Source organism: Haplochromis burtoni, unplaced genomic scaffold (assembly GCF_018398535.1).
Source record: "Haplochromis burtoni strain Fernald_Lab_line unplaced genomic scaffold, NCSU_Asbu1 Contig_92, whole genome shotgun sequence".
NCBI classification, from domain to species: Eukaryota; Metazoa; Chordata; class Actinopteri; order Cichliformes; family Cichlidae; genus Haplochromis; species Haplochromis burtoni.
Genome location: NW_024582453.1, coordinates 1,978,569 through 1,992,783, shown reverse-complemented (window position 1 = coordinate 1,992,783; position 14,215 = coordinate 1,978,569). Strand labels below are relative to the sequence as shown.

Sequence of the window (14,215 nt, the reverse complement as noted above, 5' to 3'; positions counted from 1 at the left end):
TTTAAAAAAGAAAAAAATATCTAATTCCTGATAATTCTACTAAGCATCCTTCCTTCACCATTAAATGTTTTTTCCCATTTCGCCCCCTCAGATAATTTCCCTCAGTGGCCAAAAGGGGGCAACAATGTGGCACTGTTCACCCTCCTGACGCAACAAAACCCCAGCAGCAACACTTGGCTATCCTCGCTGTCTCCTTCGCACGCACTCCCTCTGTTACGAGCCTCCCTTATATATTTTTTCTTCTAAAACTTTCTCTTTTTACCCCTTTGTGTTTTTCCCTCTAAAAATAAAGATCTGTAGCGTTAAAATGCAGGTAAGATGATATGAACACACCAACTCACAAACACTAAGAGGGAAAAATAAAACAAAAACTAACTAACTACATAAAAAGTCTAGTTTAATGTAAGAAAATCGCATCTGTGCACCTTCACCTCGTTTCTTTCTGTTCGCCACTCTGGCTGTGTTTGTGTGTTTGTGTGTCTGTGTAGTGCTGAAGGAACAGCGCCGTTCGCGTGGGGAGCGAGAGCAGCCCGGTGCAGTCTGTCCCAGTCATTTCTATCAATGTCTCATCTCAACAACACAAACCCTCCGTGTTACCCACGACAGTAAACCAGCTGACATGGGCACGGGTTTAAACATCAGCACACACAAAAACACAGAAACAAGAAAAATGATATTCCTTTAATTTCTTTTTTCTTTTTTTTCTTTTTTTTCTTTGCCCAAAGCTCGCTCTCTCTCTCTCTCTCTCTCTCTCTCTCTGGCTTCTCTGCGCTCTCTTGTGGACTCTCTTATGGCACTTTGGATAAAAGCCTCCGCGAGAAATGGCAGATTTCATGTCTCTTATCTGTCTTTCTGTGGGCAGGTGGTAAAGTATCTGAGGGAAACGGATGAGCAGGGTAAGTATTTCTGGAAGAGAGGGGGAAAAGAGGCGCTGTTTCAGCCACCGAATCAAAAGTGGTGTTCCTCCTTTGTGGTTTAATCAGAGGAGCAGACACTTTCTTCCTTCCAGTCTCCTCTTCTTCTGGTCCCTTCATCGTTCTGTAGCTTAAAAAAGGGAGGAGATACTGCTCCCCCTGTTCCTCCTCCCCATCTCCTCATTCCTCTTCATCGGGTTGGTGGACGACCCAGAAGAAGCGGCTGAAGGCTTCGCGCTCTCCCCTCCTCTCCCTTTTCTCCCAGCGCTACGAGAAGGATTTCCAAAAGTCATTTCAAGTGGACTTTTTTTGTGATTTTGGCAGCAAAGCACATTCCGGGATTGTGTCCAGGAAAGAAAAAAGGTTGGTTTAACACTCTGACCTGTAAGGGACACATTCCTGGAGAGGAAGAAAAGTAAGAAAAAGGTGAGAGCAAAGAGGAGACAGCAGAGAGAAATGGAGAACACGCGCAAGCTATTATTTCCAAAAAGGTCTTTTGGGGAAAATTAGGGGAACGCGGAAGCCTGTTCCTGAATTACTGCGCTGTAAGTAATCGACCGCTGATTGAGTATGGACTCATTGTTTTTATGAGCTGATAGATTGGCTGACTGACTTCTGGAGATTTTTAACGGACAAACTTTGAGCTGTTGGAGTGGATGTGAGGAGAAAGGTGAACGGTGCACTGCAGCTTGATTCTCATGCCTCTCCAGCAGCCCCTCTGGATCTACTTATTGATGACTCGATATACTGACGATATCAACCAACAAAGCTGGAACCTGCAGATTATTACTTGGTCATTAAGGACACATTTCCTGTCATTCCCTTCAGCTGTCTTGTAAGCAGTGAAACTTGGAATGAACCTTATATAAAGGAATTATACATGACTTTTAGAGAGATCATAAATCATAAAATATTAAGTACCTCAACATTTCTGTGGGCACACATTGACTGCTGCTGGCGCGTTAAATCCCCTGTAGAAATATTATAGGGACAGAGAAAAACCTCCACAAAGTGCAACAAGGACGAACATAAAGGCGTCATTTCTACTACAGCGCCACAGTATGAATATTGTAAGAATTTAATAGAGATTATTTGAGTGCCAGCGCTTCTCGGGATTCCAGTTTGGAGATTGGAAGTTATTTTTGGCTGCGCAAAGTAGAGCGACTCTTCCACACCATTGCCCGGACAGAGTCAGAGAAAAGACTGAACACAGAGGTCTGTACCTGCTTTTTCTTTGTCTTCCATCCCGTCCTGGAAGAAAGGAGCGGGATACACGGAGGGCGGAGGAAAGGAAAGCTAGAGAGAAAGAGAGAGGGAGAGCGGGGGAGATGCCTAACTGCGGTTAATTGGAGGAGACTTTATCCTACCAACATCTCGGAGAAAGAAGGAGAGAAGAGGAAAAGGGATTTTATTCCTTTTTATAGCCAGAGAGGCTGTCTGAGGGTCTACATCTCATTTTTGGGGGGCAGAGGAGAGAAGAAAACAACCTTCTTCGGCTGTTTATTTACGCTTATATCGTCCCGTCACTTTGGAGAGGAGGAAAGAAAAGAGAGCCAGTGCTGGGATTATTTTTTTTAACATTTGTGTCTGGTCAAGATTCCGTTATCTGCTTGGATTCAGGATTAGTTCCTCTGAAACACCAGGTAAGAGGATGTCACGCTCCGATTTAACGCCTATGTGCGCGTAATGAGTGCGGGTGATGAGTTTACTTCTCGTGCTGAGTGTGTGTGTGTGCGCGCTGGCCGAGTGTACGAGATAGCGAGGGCGCGAGTCACAGAGAGAGAAAGAGCGAGAGAGCAGGGAGTGCGCCTGATCCTCGCGTGTGTGTGTGTTTGTCAGAGGTGAGAGACTCAGGTGAAGACGAGCATTTTTACGCTCGAGGAAAGGGGGAGAGAACACGGGTGTCGTTTATTTAGGACGTGCGTCCATTCGTTAGTTACAATCGTTTTGATTGGATACAAATTCAGGCTTTGACACTTTGATTGGACAGTTTTGGTTTTTAAACTCACTGCAAGGCCAACAGGCTGCCTGCTATTCATGCATCAGCGTACACGTGGGCGGATAAAATAACACGAGTGTGCTAAAAGCTGGACATCGCGGGTGAATCGCATTTCCTCCAGGGAAGCTCAGGGACTCTCAGCCAGAGTTGTAGTGCGATATAAAGAGTCGGCATCCAAGTAGGAAATATTGTTCATTCTGAACTCACATCCGTGTCTCTAAGGTTGCAGAGGACTCAGCGGTCTCTTTGCGGTCGTTATTCTGCGTCTCCTTCTTTGCTATTCCTTCCCACCTCAGTCTTGTTGCACACGCGCTTGTCATTTGTGTCCTTTTCTTTGTATGTTTGCGTGACCTGGCAGTTTGTCTCGCTCTGGTCCCTTTGGGGTCATTTTTTATGTCTTATGATCTTTAAGTTTTGCATCTTATTGTGTCTCTCTGGTTATTTCACTTCTTTAGCAGCTCCAGTACTTATTTCTGAAGTCCTAGTTTATTTACCTTCTGCTCAGGTATACTCATCATATGCTCTTAACAAATACAGGCATTAAAACAAACAAACAAAATAATACTGGATATGCTCCAAAATGTCTCCTCGGCTGCGTGGGACGATGCATCTTTGGGTGAAAGAGTGTCGTTTAGGTTCCACTGTATAATTTTCCCATTTGTTCAAGTCTTCCCAAACACAGATGACCGTTTGTCTGAGTGCTTTACAAACAAGCAGGTGCTCTCTCACTCCCCATTCCCTCTCTCTCTCTGTGAGGATGAACAGAGAGAGACTGTGTGCGTGTGCGTGTGTAAGTGTATGTAAAAAAGATGTGTAGTGGCAGAAAGTGTGAGTTTATAGTTTTAACACTTTGTGTGAGAGGAAAAAGGAAGAACAGATGTGTATTCAAATTGTGCATGTGAGTGCATTGCAAATGTGCACAGAAGAACTGCCACACACACACCACACACACACACACACACACACACACACACACACACGGGGTGGGATGTTGGGAGTTTAATTATATTGGGCGTTTAGCAATAAGGTGCGCATCAATCGTCAGAATGGACGGAGGCCGTGCACCCACCAGAAACTGCAGGTGTGTGCGCGCTGATTTATTGTGTGAAGCTGATGTCATATAGATCTGATCAGCAGGTAGATGAACCGGCGGCAGGACGACTCTGTCACACTGACCAGCATCAGCCATCTATTACAAAGATGGAGAAGGGGTGGGAGTAATTTACAGCAGGGGCGCAGAAATGGGAGATTGAAGGTACTGGAGAAACATCGGGGCAACAGAAGAGCAGTGGTGAGAATGTTCAGATCCATTACAGCGATGTGTCAGAACAGTCCTGCAAGCGAAGCTGTCAAAGTAAAAGAACTCATTACGCAGTAAATGGCCCTCGTGGTTATTAATGTTAGTAATGTTATTGAGACTTTTCTCTTGTGATATTTTAGATTATTTGAGCCGTGTAACCCTCAAACTATTCCAGCTGCAACAACAACTAACCTGTCCCTGCACACCTTCACTCTGTTTGTGTGTTGGTGTGAAGCCTCTGACACATTAAGTGGTATTCCAAACCATCTTGCATAAAGTGGACGTAACTTGGCCTTAATAGATCCATCCAATGGTAGCAGAATAAATGCTGATTGGAGTATTATGTTTCCATCAGAGAAAGGTGAAAACATAATAAAAAGTCCCATATTTTCCATCTCACTCAACGCCTGACTGTGCTCAGTCTAGTTGGCCTGTCGTAGAAAATACCCTTAAAAAGTTGGAAGTGTGTAGACATGCCCGAAGCTGGAAGGTATTTATAAAGATTTTCATCACATGTAAATTTTCCGTCTGAATAAAACATTCCCACATTTGGCAACAGCTTCACAGCTGTAAAGCCGAACGACCGTGGGCTATATGGATTAGAAAGACTTGGGAGAATTTTCAAAAGCGTCATGTATCCTTATCCTCATCAGCAGGTCACAGCCCGATTAGAGAAACTTTCTGCTTTGTTTTATCTCACCATAACTGCAAACTCGAGATACTGGAGAAAATATAAGTCAGAAATTGATTTATTTGAACCTGTTGAGTCCAATTAAACTGCAACTTTACCAAGTTTGACACCAAACAATGCTGGATACATTTGAAATATGTAAATGTTGAACCGCACACTTCTATGTACATGCGTAAAAATGATCAAGATACCTGAAAAGTGCACTTTTCTGCGACGCTTCAGTCAGTGCGTTTAGCTGCCCTCAGATTCTGGAGACAGCAATGAGAGAAAACTTAGACACAGAAAAGAGAAAAAAAAGGATGAAACTAAAGATCAGTAGCAAGAAGTACAATGCGCTCACAGCAGGCGGAACCACGGAAAGTTGGAAGAGGAGCAGAAAAGAGGGGTGATGAGGAAGAAGGGGAGAGGAGGAGCATAGCGCAGAGGGAATTGCTGCTGTTTCTTCCATTATAATTGTTTCGAGGCAAAGCTAATTCAGTTCAGCACCTGTTATATATTGAATCCTTGTTAAAACGATGCAAAATACTGTACAAACTGAAAAAAGACTTTTAACGTCAACATTGAGCTATAATAGCTCTGCACTTACAAAAAAAGAGAAATTTTGCCATAAGGGACAAAATGATTTGCAAAAGAGCTGAGGAGGAAGGAGACTCGTACAAGGAGGGAAGAGGAGATAAAGTGAAATAAGAAGAGAGAACAGATTTAAAGACATGAAGCAAGAAGAGAAGAGAGAGAGAGAGTCATAAATTGTGGAGGGGATGATGAGGTACGAAGAGATGCTGGAAATATATGGGAGGAGGAAGATTGGCTGGAACGACAGCGGGATGAATGAGAGCGAGTGTGAGACAGATATACAGGGGATGATGTTGAGGACACTATTCTATGCTATACATTTATGCATTATCTTCTCAGATTTAAGTTGGAAAAGATGTGGATTTCAAACTTCACAACTTCTTTCCAGGTACTTTCCTAAACAGCAGTGAGGAAGGATTTCCTTTAAGACAAAGACAGACTCGCTTGTGTTACTTACCATCGCTTTAGGCCTGTTGTCCCACTGTGAAGCATTAGATTCTCTAACACAAACAAAAGTCACCTCAAGCTATTGCTGTGGGAGCACTACAGTGTAAAAATGAAAACTCACAACATGCGTTGAAGGTTAAGACATTTTTTATACTAGAATATCCACTTTTTTTAATATTTGTACACACCTGATGATTCCATGCCTGTTTTTATGTCTGTGTTTAAGCATTAACCCGGGGACGTGGAAACATTTATTGTCTGATTTAAAACCGGAAAACGTGATCTTTCCCCAACCTTAAGCAAAGGTCTTGTGCTGCCTGAACCTACATGTGAACCCAGCCTTGGGTGTGAGCCGAGCAGTTTGAAGCCGCTCACAAGTGTTACCTCTGCAATTACACAACATTTAAAGATAACTTGGAAAGCCACTATATAGAAATGCCTTTTATTTGTACAGGCAAGCTTGGTATACAGCATATTGTATATGCTGGATTTATTACATCTTAATCAGGCAGTTTCAAATAAGTAAAATTCTCCTTTATGAGGGAGACTCGAGAACAAGAAACTAAACATTTTAGGACAGTTTGGAGTCCTTACCATTTGTATGTGTAGACTACATCAAGCCACTTCTAGCAAGCTTTGTATGTACATATGAAATATGTAAAGTTAGGGTTTTACTGGATCTTGAATTTCATTTTCAAGATTTAAATGGGAGATGCAATGCTTTAGAAGCTTAAGCAGAGACGTTTTATATATGAATACTGTTAGAGTTCTTCTTGACTGTAAAGCCTGTTCATATAGAGAACTGTGGGGGTTTTGTGCACAATGCAGGGCAACCTTCATAACTCAGTCATTCTCTACACAAAGCCTAGCTTAAGTTTACAATATAAATGTTAAATGAAAGTCTGCTGCATATATACTTCTAAGACATTGTGTGTGCTGGTCAGCTTTAATTGCAGGAAAGGCACAGGCACATATGCAGGATACCATGAACCCACTCTTTTCTGTATTCAGAACTAGTGTGGGATTAGGGAGCGCTAGCTGAATGGTGTTTAAATGAGAATGAGTGTGAGCCAGGGCCTTGGCTGGGGTGGGTGAGCTGGACCTACTGCTGCGGACGACGTTTCCAGTGTGAAGAATGAAATTTAGATTTCAGCAATTAAAAGTTGATGTTTATTCATGTGTAACATGTACGCAATGACAAACTCTTCTAATCCAGAAAGGTCCCAGTACAAGAACCAGGCTATATCAGTTACTAATATGCAACTCACTGAAAAGGCTGTGACTTGAACAGGTATAGCATTGTAGCATATAGCATAGTATAGAAGCTTCTTGGAGGTAAAAAGGTTTAGAAACTTCTGAAAAACACTTGTTATCAGGTTGATTAATCAAGTTGCAAACTCGTCGTTTAGATCTCACCTTTCGTGGGAACGCAGCTACACCTACGAATGTTCACTTTTGACCTTAAAGTTGTGAATTTAGGATGCTCAACCTCTTCAGGGGGAAATTAAAAATCAGTCAAAGACTTAAAGGGTTCATCTAAAATCGAATTATTTGTTTAACTCTTCTTTCTCTTTACCTGCTTCACGGAGCTTGATTTATTTGGAGCTCTGCTCTTCTCCGCTCTGGATTTGTCTCTTGTGTTTTACATCGAACCCTCTGATCAGTCGTATGCCGCATGGCATGTGCGATATTATTATGACTTGTGTATTGCAACATTTCAAAGAGCAGCTTTGATCAAAGTATTGTCATACAATGTGGGAATCCTTATTCTTCAGTGAAAATCCGGCATAATTTAATCTCATGCAAGATAAAATGATCAAGGAGCCTATTTTGTGTCATATGAAAGAACTCGTTCAGTGGCAAGAAGCAGTTATACATCAGACTCGTGGTTAATTCTTTATTGAATATATGAAAAACATTAGAACACTTTTTTGCGATAAAAGAAGTGGAAACTCCCATGTAGCATGTGTATACTTGCATATTCTGTGTATTGCAGTTCTACTTAAAAATAGCTCACCTTTTCTGAGTTTTTGTAATGTTTTTTCAGAGACAGCCATCTTGTCTAAATAAAAATGCTTTTGGATTGTATTACAAGAAAACTCAGGGAGTTTAATCTGCAGTGGTCAGCTCCACTGCCTGAATGATCAGACTTAGGCTACGTTCACTCTGCAGGTCTTAATGCTCAATTCTGATTTTTTTGATCAAATCCAATTTTTTTGTCTGCTCGTTCACACTACAAATAAAATGTGACAGCAAACGCGCTCTAGTGTGAACGCTCCAAGCGGCCGCATGCACAAAAGACGATGTCTCACACAACGTGCTCTGTTTAGACTCAGAGCAAACAGTATTGTTTGACTGATGGCCCTTAATATAAAGACTTGTTTCGGACTTTACATTTCCCAATTTTGCTTTAAGTTATAAAGTTATTTTGTTATTTACATTTGGCCTAATAATTATCCTTATTGCGGTTTTAGAGAGGAGCGGTGCTTCAAAGGATAGTTGCAGATTTGTCAGAATCTGTAGATTATGCAGTACAAATAAAATGTTCACGTTTCTCCAACGTTGTCTTCCCAACAGTTTCACTGGATGTCCTGGAAGCGTTCGTGATGTCTTCTCCGGCGCTGATAATTGGCGTCTGTCTTGTGTCAGTGACATAAAAGACGGATTTAATGCGACATTACCGTTCAAACAGCAGTCGCTTTCTGAAACATCAGATATGTATCAGATTCAGGACCACATACGAAAGTAACCCAGATCGGATTTGAAAATATCGGATTTGTGCCGTTCACACTGTCATACCATGATCGGATATGGGTCGCATAGGGTCAGAAAAGTCGGATTTGATGCGCTTTCGCCTGCAGTGTGAATGTAGCCTAAAAGAACATTTCAACATATGAGTTACATTTTTCTGCTTTATAAAAAGAGTGATTAAAACTTTCAGGGTAACCGAAATGAAGGGTTTACAGATTTGAGTAATATTCTATTTGCAGAAATGTTAGACAAGGAGATCAATGCTACTCTCATATGTCTAAATATAAAGCTTTAAAAATGTAAAATGTTTCTGTGTCTTTACTCTGGCCTGGCATGTTAGCCAACTCTACAGTGATGAGCGGGTAGAAGAGAGAGACACTGCTGTAATTTTGCTGTTGCTAGTTTGCTCTGGTTTTGCCTTTTCCGTGGCAAACATCATACAAATCAAACAGCTAAATAAAACTGATAGACTAGAATAGTTCTTCAAAAGTTCAAACTGTGGGTGTGTACTGTATTTATGCTAGCCTAGTTTGCTAGCCAGCAATCTTTAGTGCTTGGACCAGCTCTGCAGTGAGATGTAGGAGAAACATCTCATCTCAGACTGCACAAGTAAAAACCAACTTACATAGCACCACCGAGTTTCTGTCATAGTCCCCTACTCTAAAGTCTATTTGCATGTAACCTATGTAAACCCAGTTTCTAATGAGCTACCACAGAGCCCATCCTTACAGCAGGAATGATGATGCATTTCTGCAAACCGAGTTATCAGTAAAATCTGCTTCAGAAACAGGAACGTCACAGCTTCAGGATTATTACACCCACCACCAGAGATGGAAGGCGCTAAGTATTAAAGTATTAAAGAGGACTCCAGCTACATAGCACATGGTCTGTTCTCATTTCTTTTCTTAGGAAAACACCTACAGAGCATCAGAGCTAAGACTAGCCACCTCAAAGTTTTTACCCCCAGGCAGGAGCATTTTACATAACCCATCCTTTCTCTATATATCTATGTATCCCCTACAAATGTTTTTACCTATTTCTGCTGCTGTAGCTCATCTGCCTCCAGGCTTAACAATGCATATCTCGACTGGTTACTTAGTAGTTATTTGAGTTACTTTTAGATCAAAACAGTCTGGCCATTCTTATCTAACCTCTGACATCAACTCAGAGAACTGCTGCTCTCTGGATATTCTCTATTTTTCTCTGTAAACCCTAGAAATGGTTGTGGAGCAACCAGCCACATTCAAATTTGCCTATTTTTTCTTTCTTCCCAAACGTAATGCTTGGGTTGAGCTTCAGCAGGCCACTTTGACCATGTTAACATGACTAAATGCATTGGGTTGCTGCCATGTGATTGGCTGATTAGACATTTTCTTTAACAAGTTTTTTAAGCAAAGTTAAGTTTAATTCTGAAAATTTCAGCAAATGTTTTAAAGAAGTAAAAAACTCTTCCTGTATCAGAGAAATATCTAATAGCCAGCATATCCATCTGACTCTGAAGTACTTTCATACCATGCCAAAGTACTATCCCAGAACAACATGGTCATAGCCTTGGGCAGGCCAGAAACCAGCAAGCACTGGTCATTTGAAATATCCCTGTTTCAGCGCACAGCTTGATAGCAATCGACAACAGCTTGACAGCTGTTTTAATCCTACTCATGGTGCTAATGGCTAATTGTTAGTCTTCCCACTGTGTTTATTAGACCATTTTTTTTAAGTTCGAACACACTGTTTCAGAGAAATTATTGGAGTGGGTAGATTTCAAGTGTGGATCCAGGCAAGCGCTGGCAAACTACTCTACACTTCTGCTGTATTTAAGATGTAACAATTTGCTGCTCATCAGGCCTTTTAGTTCATTAGACATATTTTTTTCACATTTGTCTTTAAATAATAAATGTGCAATATCAATTTAAACCTACTTTATGTGTTTCCTCATTAATTTGTAAATTTATACAGCGAGGTCCTCCAAAATCTAATCAGATCATTTCTCCACCCGTGGTGTAACTTTAAGATATCATGCGCACAGAATCACAGATGCCAGCATGATGCATGATGGGTCACTTCCCATGTGCCACGCGAGGAGGGTTTGGGTGAGGTTAAATTGAACTTCTCCTCATTCCGGCTTTCAGAGAGGAGTCAACCTCTGCCCATAGAGACAAACTACAAAACATTCAGACTAAGCTCTCAAAGCGGCCACCTCTAGCACTACATCCACTTCTGCTACTATGAATAATAGTAAAGCACATTGTTATGAAACTATTATGTTGCCGGCAGGTCATTTCACATGTCTCTGGAGGTCAGCCTCAGCTCAGACTGGCGCCCCACAGTTGATAAAGATTCGGTGACTCAGAGTCTTACTCATCATCGGCAGGGTGGGGGCCTGCTGACGTGAAGGTTTAAATCAAGATGATCCAGTTGAATGTTGGTGTGCTCTACGTGATGACCTCAAAGTGAGAGCGCTGACTTTCACTAACTAACCTCAGCAGAAAGACTGACATAGATATTTGTGGGGCAACGTACGTTCTGTCCATCAGGGTTAGAAAGCAGACATACCATTTGCTGGTGTAGAAAGTTGAGTGTTTCCAGAAAGTACACACAGTTATTAACTCTCTTTGTGGAAGACATTTTGGTCACCGGCCTCTTTCTGGCACGGAGTCACTTGATAAAAGAGGCATTATGCTTTAATGAGACTGGATCCCAGAGTGAGACTGCATTTTTCTTCTTTGTCCTAAGTGGAGAAAAAAAGTTGAAGACACCTTGGCACCAGAGCAACAGCAGAGTATTTTATTTTGCTGCTGGGCTGTTTCACGTTACATTTGTTCTGGTAGAAGATAAACGACATCCTGCATTTAAACCCCTCTGTCTAAACAAGCAATAGACTTTAACCGTAAATGATCAGTATAAAGGAGATTTAGTTGTCACAATGAGTACCATATAAGTTTTCCATTTTTTTGTGTGTGTATGTGTTGACGAGTTTATAGTTAAGCCTTAAATGTACGAATCCCAAGCAAGCAGCAAGTGCTTTAGAAATCATGAAATAAATGTAGGGAATTCCAAGAAACTCCATGTATGGCTTAAAGGCATTTACTCTAAAGAACTGGGACACAAATTATTGTTTTTATTCACGTTACATCATTCCCTGTCTCCAAGAAATAGGGATATGGTTAAATAGGGTTTCTGTAGAAATAGAAAGTGTGCGTGTGTGTGTTCACTTCATGAATTTCTAATGTTTCTCTTCTGTGTAAATGAAAAGAGATCCATTGGGGTTAAACAGAGCTGATTACACAAAACCCTAATCTGTAATAATAATTAATTCGATGTTTGTTTGCTGTGTGTTCGCTGAATGATGGTGATGATGTTAGTGGGCTTGTAGTGGTAAAGCATCCAGAGGTAAATCTGCTGAACCTCAGTGCTAGCCGGTCTGGGTTGTAGACGCCCCTCCCTACAAATAAAGCCACAGGTTTTGGCTGAATAGTCAAAAACACGACATCCTTCTTAAACACAGTCTTGACCTTATAGCAAATGTCAGTGAAAGAACTAAAGGAGAATTCATTAGGAGTTAGGAAACGACAATCACAACGGAATCTAACCGCACTTAGATAATCTGCCCTGTAGAAGTGGATAACCATGTCAGAAGTATTTAATGAAAGAATAAAAATTGTTAGTGAAATTATTGCTCACCCACCTGTTTAGTTATATTTTCTCCCAACATTTTGATGGGAGCCAGATATTTTCTTTTTTAAAGCCTGAACCATGAAAAAATTGCCAAAAAATTCAAAGAGTTTTAAAAAATAGTTTTTATTGAACCTTCTGACAATTTTTTTTATTCTTAAACATGTGTGATTTAGAATTTATTTTGATTTTTCAGGGAGACTAAAAATCACACTGATGATGTAGAAGTCTCTAAAAGTCATGTATTGAATATGATATGCTTGGTTTTAAAGGGTGAAGGCTTTCAGCACTCATGATGATGATGATAGTGCGTAATATCGTTTTCCAACAAACAGGCACATTGTCATAAACCTAATTAATCCAGAGTGGGCGCAAGATTACTCCTGAAGACAGTGGCCACGATGGACATCGGCATTCTACCCAGTCACGTTTTATGTATGTTGCTAGAGTACATAGTACACCTCATAAGTTACTTTTAGTTATAGATCACAAATTCCTCTTTCAAACTGTGTATGATTATCTGATATTTCTACATGTACATTTTCATTAGGTCTTTGTCCTTCTCCACCACTGCTCTCATTTCCACACCATCCTCCTCAAACCTCATCTCCTGAAATGAAGTCAGGGCTCTAACACATGAAAACGTGCATAAACATGCCTATTTATTTACAACTATGTCGCACTTGACTGACAACACATCAGTTAAACAGCAACAACAGCTGGTTACAAGCTAATGTTAGGCTTGAAAGTTCTAAAAATCCCCTGTTAAATGACATTCTCACATCATGAGAGCTGTTTTTGCTGTGTGTCCCACAGTGTTAGATAAATTTCGAAGATGATTTTATTAATGACAGCTAACAGCAGCTATCAGCGCCAAAGTTTTACAGCCTCCTGTAAACTCCTCCTACTCCTAGAGAGTAAATAGAAGTGGACGCCCAGTATGCACAATTATTAGGCAAAAGAGTATTTTGGCCATATCATCATTTTTATGCATATTTTCCAACTTCAAACTGTATAAACTTGAGTGCTTATTGGATTTAAGCATATCAGGTGATGTGTATTTGCCTGATGAATGAGGGTGTGGCCTAAGGAGATGAACACTCTATATATACTCTCTTCCTCAGGCAAAATGTTATTGAAAAGAAGGGTTTGCTATATTGGTCACTGATGTCAGAAATGTTAATATGTACATTATGAGTATTTTTATTATTCTCATTTTCACAGATGAAAATAAACTAGTGAGATGGGAAAATGTTTGTTTTTTCAGTTTGTTGCATAAAACTTCTGCAGATTAATAGTTGCCTAATAATTGTGCTCATATATATATTCTCTTAAGAAAGACAAAACCTCACTTTTACTTTCCTAAACATTCAGGTTTAGGTTCATTAACATTTTGGATTGACCGAGAGCACTGGAGTTGTTCAATAATAAAAATAATCCTCAAAAATACAACTTGATTAGTATTTTTGAGGATTACACTGTGTGCACAAATAATTGTGCACACAGTGTATGGACACCCAAGTTAAACAGCAGACTGGGAGCCTACAGTCACTACAGGGGAACGGCAGCCAGAGCTGTTTGTCCTACAGGAGCCACCATAGCTAGGACTGAATTGGGAGGGGTAAACAGAATTTAGTTGACCACAGTCTACAATCTACTGACATATAGTGGTGATTTTACTCTGTAATTTATCATTTATGATGATGTGCACAAGTTATCTTATGATGATCATTTAATTTCATGGCCAGTAATATGGTGCACTGCTCTGATTTATAGCATTACCTCCTTTCACCAAGCATGATCTATTGTATACTGTATGCTATACGAGGTAATTTGCATTTAAATTCAATTAGATTCAAACAGCCCTT

At 40.6% G+C, this 14,215-nt stretch overlaps 1 protein-coding gene across 1 annotated transcript in view; it reads left to right on the top strand.

Moving 5' to 3' along the window:
* Positions 1-766: 766 nt before the first annotated feature.
* Positions 767-14,215, top strand: part of LOC102294795 (X-linked interleukin-1 receptor accessory protein-like 2) — a 512,221-nt gene continuing 498,772 nt past the window's right edge. Inside the window, exon 1 of the mRNA XM_042222726.1 lies at positions 767-2,557. The gene's annotated coding sequence lies outside the window, so the exon portion shown is untranslated. The remainder of the gene's footprint in view (positions 2,558-14,215) is intronic.